At 38.1% G+C, this 7,333-nt stretch overlaps 1 protein-coding gene across 1 annotated transcript in view; it reads left to right on the forward strand.

Moving 5' to 3' along the window:
* Positions 1-7,333, forward strand: part of HEPH (hephaestin) — a gene marked incomplete at its 3' end in the record, with an annotated part of 48,311 nt that overhangs the window by 36,672 nt on the left and 4,306 nt on the right. The gene's annotated exons all lie outside the window — the stretch shown is intronic.

Raw genomic sequence — 7,333 nt, forward strand, 5'->3', positions numbered from 1 at the left:
CCACATGGTTCATGTTAATAACAGAAAATATCAGATTGAAAAAAATACAGCTTAATATAAGAAACACTAACCTTCAAAATCCTACAGAATTTTCACCACTGGACTTTTTGACCTCAGCCAGAGCAATTCTTACTAGAAACGTCGCTGAGGGCAAGGGAAACAAAAGCAAATGTGAACTATTGGGAACTCATCAAGATAAAAAGCTTCTTACAGTGAAGGAAAAAAAAAACCTAAAAGACAGCATATGGAATGGGAGAACATATTTTCAGGTAACATAGCTGATAAAAGATTAGTGTCCAAAATATATAAAGAACATATTAAACTTAAAACACATAAACAAATAAACCAGTTAAGAAATGAGCAGATAACTGGTGCAGCCACTCTGGAAAACTTGTGAAGGTTCCTCAAAAAACTAACAGTAGAACTCCCCTATGACCCAGCAATAGCACTGCTAGGAATGTATCCAATAGATACAGGAGTGCTGATGCATAAGAGCACATGTACCCCAATGTTCATAGCAGCACTTTCAACTATAGACAAATCATGAAAAGAGCCTAAATGTCCATCAGCTGACAAATGGACCAAGAAGATGTGGTTTATCTATACAATGTAATACTACATGGCAATAAGAAAGAATGAAATCTGGCTATTTGTAGAAACATGGATGGTACTCGAGAGTATTATGCTAAGTGAAATTAGTCAGGCAGAGAAAGACTACAGAGGACCATAGGGGTGAGGAAGGGGAAAAAATAATTAAGGAGAGAGAGGGAGGCAAAGTATAAGAGACTCTTAAATACTGAGAACAAACTGAGGGTTGATAGAGGGTGGGGGAGAGGAGAAAATGGGTGATAGGCATGGAGGAGGGCACTTGTTGGGATGAGCACTGGGTGTTATATGGAAACCAATGTGACAATAAACTATATTGAAAAAAAAGAAAGAAATGGGGCACCTGGGTGGCTCAGTCGGTTGGGCATCCAACTTCGGCTCAGGTCATGATCTCACAGTTCGTGGGTTTGAGCCACGCGTCGGGCTCTATGCTGACAGCTAGCTCAGAGCCTGGAACTTGTTTCAGATTCTGCGTCTCCCTCTCTCTCTGACCCTCCCCTGCTCATGCTGTCTCTCAGAAGTAAATAAAACATTAAAAAAAAAGAAATGGGCAGAAGACATGAAGACAGTTTTCCAAAGAAGACATCTGAATGGCTAACAGACACATGAAAAGATGTTCAACATTACTCATCATCAGGGAANATGGAGGAGGGCACTTGTTGGGATGAGCACTGGGTGTTATATGGAAACCAATGTGACAATAAACTATATTGAAAAAAAAGAAAGAAATGGGGCACCTGGGTGGCTCAGTCGGTTGGGCATCCAACTTCGGCTCAGGTCATGATCTCACAGTTCGTGGGTTTGAGCCACGCGTCGGGCTCTATGCTGACAGCTAGCTCAGAGCCTGGAACTTGTTTCAGATTCTGCGTCTCCCTCTCTCTCTGACCCTCCCCTGCTCATGCTGTCTCTCAGAAGTAAATAAAACATTAAAAAAAAAGAAATGGGCAGAAGACATGAAGACAGTTTTCCAAAGAAGACATCTGAATGGCTAACAGACACATGAAAAGATGTTCAACATTACTCATCATCAGGGAAATGCAAATAAAATCCATGGTGAGATATCACCTCATACCTGTCAAAATGGCTAAAATTAATAACTCAAGAAACAACAGCTATTGGTGAGAATGTGGAGAAAGCAGAACCCTCTTGTACCATTGGTCAGAATGCAAACTGGTGAAGCCAATCTGATGAATAGTTTGGAATGTAACTCAAAAAATTAAAAATAGAACAATCCTATGACCCAGGAATTGCACTATTAGGTATTTGCCCAAAAGATATAAAAGTACAGATTCGAAGAGGCACATGCACCCCATAGTTTACAGCAGCATTATTAACAGTAGTCAAACTATGGAGAGAGCCCAAATGTCCATCCACTAATGAATGCATAAAGAAGATGATATACATATAAATTTATATATTCTCTGACTTATTTCACTTAGCATAATACACTCTAGCTCCATACACATTGTTGCAAATGACAAGATATCATTATCTTTGATGGCTGAATAATATTCCATTATATATGATACAATGTGTGTGTCTGTGTGTGTGTGTGTGTGTGTGTGTGTGTCTGTGTGTCTGTGTGTGTACAGCACCTCACATCTTCTTTATTCATTCATAAGTCGATGGACATTTAGGATCTTTCTATAATTTGGCTATTGTAGGTAAAGCTTACTTTAAACATTGGGGTGCATATATCCCTNATTTAAGTTCTACATGGACATTTGAGCTCTTTCCATAGTTGGACAATTGTTGATAATGCTTCTGTAAACATCGGAGTGCATGTGCCCCTTTGAATCTGTATCTTTTGTATCTTTTGGGTAAATGCTTAGTAGTGTAATTGCTGGGTCTTAGGGTAGGTCTATTTTTAACTTATTTAGTAACTTCCATACTGTTTTCCAGAGTGGCTGCACCACTTTGTACTCCCACCAATGATGCAAGAGGGTTCCCCTTTCTCCCTATCCTCATCAACATCTGTAGATTCCTGTGTTGTTCATTTTAGTCATTCTGACAGGTGTGTGATGGTATCTCATCGTGGTTTTGATCTGTATTTCCCTGCTGATGAGTGATGTTGAGCACCTTTTCATGTGTCTGTTAGCCATCTGGATGTCTTTTTTTGGAAAAATGTCTGTTCATGTCTTCTGCCATTTCTTAACTGGATTATTTATTTTGGGAGGTTTTGAGTTTGATAAGTTCTTTATAAGGTATTGGCTACTAACTCTTTATCAGATGTCATTTGAAAATATCTTCTCCCATTCTGTAGGCTGCCTTTTAATTTTATTAATTGTTGCCTTTCTTGTGTATTTTTATCTCTCATTTCTTATCCCTCTTAATTTGTTCATTCTTTCCTTCTTTCACTTCCATCTATTTTTATGTATCTTACTTTGCCTTTTCTTATTTTTCATCTTCTTCCATTATTTTTATCTCTCTTCTTTCTTCTTTTCTCTTTCTCTTTTTCCCTTCCCTTACCTTTCTTCTCTTCTTTTTACTCCTTTTCTTTCTTCCTTTGTTTTTCCATCCTTTTTGGCTTACCTTCCCTCCCATTTCCTCCCTTTTTTTAATTTCTTTGTCTTCCTTTCTGTTTTATTTATTTATTTTTCCTTTCCCTTCCTCCTATTTTCTTCTTTATCATTTTTCCTTCAATCTGTATCTTTTCTCTCTCTCTGTTCTCTTCTCTGTTTTTTCTTCATTTTTATTCTTCACCTCTTCTTTTCTTTTATTTTACAATTATATTTTCACAAAACATAATTAATATGTTTTCTTCCACTTACTGGTCTAGATACTAGGGATGTTAAGATGAATTAGGCAGCTCATACTTAACGTGGAAAGGAGATGATGACATCATTATGCCAAGAACTATGGTAATACACACCATGCTATAACAAATTCTGTCTGACTTGTGGAGTAAAGCTTTCTTAGAGATTCAGGCATTCAAACTGATCATTTAAGTATGAGTATACTGTTACCCAGCAAGGAAAGGGAATGGATGGCTGGTGAAGAGGGCATTATTACAGGCAGCAGGAAGGTTACGGTAGTGACTTGGAAGAAGCATCTGCCTGAATAAGGTTACATAAATTGATTTTATTCAGTGATGTTCAACTCAAGGCATTACGCTAAAAGGTGTTTGGAAATGTGTGGAAGTACTTTTAGTTGTCACAATGACAGGAGATATGGAGGGAGTCATACTATTATTTAAAAAGTGGGAGTCAGAGAGGCTAAAACTTTCTGAAATATATAGGACAGTCTTAAACAATGAAGAATAATCCCATGCAAAAATGCTACTAGCATCCCTGTGAAGGAATACTGAGAAGTAAGACTTAAGGGGATATAAAATAGGAGGCTACTGCAAGAGGTGATGAGAGTCTACCAATGGTTAGAAGCAATATGGGAAGAAGGGGTACAGTTAAGGGACATTTGAGAGAGAAATTACAGAACTTGTCTGAGAGGCTGAGCAAGAATAAAAGATGCACGAAGTTTATAGCTTATATATGGTGACACAATTAACCAAATAAACAAATACATAAACAAGGGCAGGGTAATAAGGTTTAGGTAGAAAGTACTCATTTTGAGGGCATGTACATCTTTAAGTTCCTGCTGAATACAGGTGGTGTGGATTTCACAGTAGGTAGTTATGGATAGAAGTGTAAAGCTTGTAAATAAAGTCCGGGATAGAGAGCAAATTTGAATGTTCTCATAGTTTATGTCCATAAGCATATAAAGTGATAGAAAAGAAAACTTAATTCAGAAATCAACATTTAAGAGGTAAGAAGGAGAAGAGAAGCCGAAGTAAGGGGCCAGAAAATAACTGCTCAAAGAGTTAGGAGGAGTCACTTGTGGGGATGAGCACTGAGTGTTATGTGGAAACTAATTTGATAATAAACTATTAAAGAAAAAAAAAAGAGTTAGGAGGAGGTTCAGATTCCAAGGACAGAAGAATGTTGAAAAAGTGGCTTGGATAACAATGTGCATATTAAAAACTTTAGATAATGTACCAGTACAAAGTCACATGGCTTCCCAGAACGTCTTTTATTTGTTTTCCTCCCCATCAGTGATCATAAGACTCTCTTCTCCACACCAAACCCTGATCTATGACTTTTGGGCAGCATATATAAACATTTATTTGTACATACATTGATTCACTCAAAACATATTTATTACATACTTTCAATGTGTTAACACTGGGGAATAAAGGTGAAAAGACAGAATGATTCTTATTCTCAAATAAGATCCACAATAAACACATCAAAACATACAGAAAACAATAAAATAAATTTAGATTGTGATATATGCCATGAAGGAAATAAAATATAGTGATGTGATGTTAGGAGACTCATTCCTTTAGACAGGATGATCAGGAATGCCTGTTTGAGAATGTGATATTTAAGCTAAGGCCTAAATAATGAGGAGAGAGCTATATAAAGTTTTCTGAGCAGAATATTTCAAACAGAGGGATGAGCAAGTGCAAATGTCCTAAGATGGTAATAAGCATGGATTCCTAAGGGTCAGAAAGATCAGTACAGTTGGATTGTGGTAAGCTGGGAAAGTGATTGACATTATATCAAGTTGGCAAGAGTCATATTATGTAGGGTCTTGTAGACTATAGTTAAGAGGTTGGATTACATTCTGAGTATGAAAGAAACATTAGCATGAGTCCTGTATGAGGAATGGTTTAAAAAGGAAGGGGGAGAAGCAGAGAAGACACTTGGTATACTTTTGAAATTTTCCACGTGAGAGATGATGGTGGCTTTGACTAGGGGAGTGAGGGTGAAAATGGAAGAGTAATTTTTAAGGATTCATTGATGGAATAGATGTGGGAGGGTTGGAGACATAGAAGAGTTGGGAAGTAGTTGTGGAAATAAAAGAAGAGATTATTTCAAAATGTCTATAAATGAGTGGAAAGAACTGTTTTGTAAAGAGAGGAGCACTTAGTCCTTAACCGTATGGTTTAGATGTAAAGTGACTTAAAAATAGAGAGGCCAAGAAAGTAGAGGTCATTGTGGGCCAGAATAGTAATGGAGAGCTTTCTTGAAGAAATGAAACATGAGTTGGGTTTTGGAAAATGAGAGATCTCTTAGATATTTGTGGGAGGGATGGGCAGGTACATTCTAGGAAAGGAATAATAACATGAGTGAAAATTCCAAGATAAAAATGGAATATGTGATAAGGGAAGTCAGGAACAGATTTAGCTGGATCACTGGTTGCATTTGGGACTGAATCATAGTCTGGAGCTGCTCATAGAAGGCTTCAAAAATGAGGGGAAATAGTTTGTAGTGATGGGATAGGCAGTGGGGACTAAGGAAAGGAATGATGAAAAAAATGTTCTAAGAAATTCAGCTTCTGATCAACATTCTATAAGCCTTAATGTTCCTGACATAGAAAGACTGGTGTTTGATATCAGTTCCATGCATCCTCACAACTCTGACATTTAAGACTGATATCTATGGCACAGAAACAGACACATATACCAATGGAATAGAATTCAGAACTCAGAATTGGACCCACAAATGTACGGCCAATTAATCTTTGACAAAGCGGGAAAGAGTATCCAATGGAAAAAAGACAGCCTCTTTAACAGATGGTGCTGGGACAACTGGACATCAACATGCAGAAGAATGAAACTGGATCACTGTCTCACACTATAAACAAAAATAAACTCAAAATGGATAAAAGACCTGAATGTGAGACGGGTAACTATAAAAACCCTAGAGGGGAAAGCAGAAAACAACCTCCTTGTCCCTAACCACAGCAGCTTCTTACTTGACACATCCCCAAAGGCAAGGGAATCAAGAGCAAAAATAAACTACTGGGACCTCATCAAGATAAAAAGCTTCTGCACAGCAAGGAAAAACAATCAATAAATCTAATAGGCAACTGACAGAATGGAAAAAGATAGTTGCAAATGACATATCAGATAAAGGGCTAGTATCCAAAATCTATAAGGAACTCACCAAACTCCACACCTGAAAATCAAATAATCCAGTGAAGAAATGGGCAGAAGACATGAACAGACACTTCTCCAAAGAGGACATCCAGATGGCCAACAGACACATGTAACCGTACTCAATGTCACTCATCATCAGGGAAATATGAATAAAAACCACACTGAGATGCCACCTCATGCCGGTCAGAGTGGCAAAAATGAACAAATCAGAAGACTATAGATGCTGGCGAGGATGTGGAGAAATGGACACCCTCCTACACTGTTGGTGGGAATGTAAACTGGTACAGCTCTTCTGGAAAACAGTGTGGAGGTTCCTCAAAAAATTAACACTAGAACTCCCCAAGGACCCAGCAATAGCACTGCTGGGTATTTACCCAAGGGATACAGGAGTGCTGATGCATAAAAGCACATGTACCCCAATGTTAATAGCAGCACTTTCAATAATAGCCAAATCATGGAAAGAGCCTAAGCGTCCATCACCTGATGAATGGATCAAGAAGATGTGGTTTATCTATACAATGGAATACTACATGGCGATGAGAAACAATGAAATCTGGCCATGNAGAATCCAACTTGATAATAAACTATGAAATAGAAAAAAAGACTTATATCAGCTGGGTAGCTCAGTCATTTAAGCGTCCAACTTTGACTTAGGTCATGATCTCATGGTTCATGGGTTCGAGCACCCTGTCGGGCTCTGTGCTGACAGCCAGCTCAGAGCCTGGAGCCTGTTTCAGATTCTGTCTCCCTCTCTCTCTGACCCTTCCCTGCTCTCTCGCTCTCTCT

This window comes from Crocuta crocuta, unplaced genomic scaffold (assembly GCF_008692635.1).
Source record: "Crocuta crocuta isolate KB4526 unplaced genomic scaffold, BGI_CrCroc_1.0 scaffold1391, whole genome shotgun sequence".
Taxonomy (NCBI): Eukaryota; Metazoa; Chordata; class Mammalia; order Carnivora; family Hyaenidae; genus Crocuta; species Crocuta crocuta.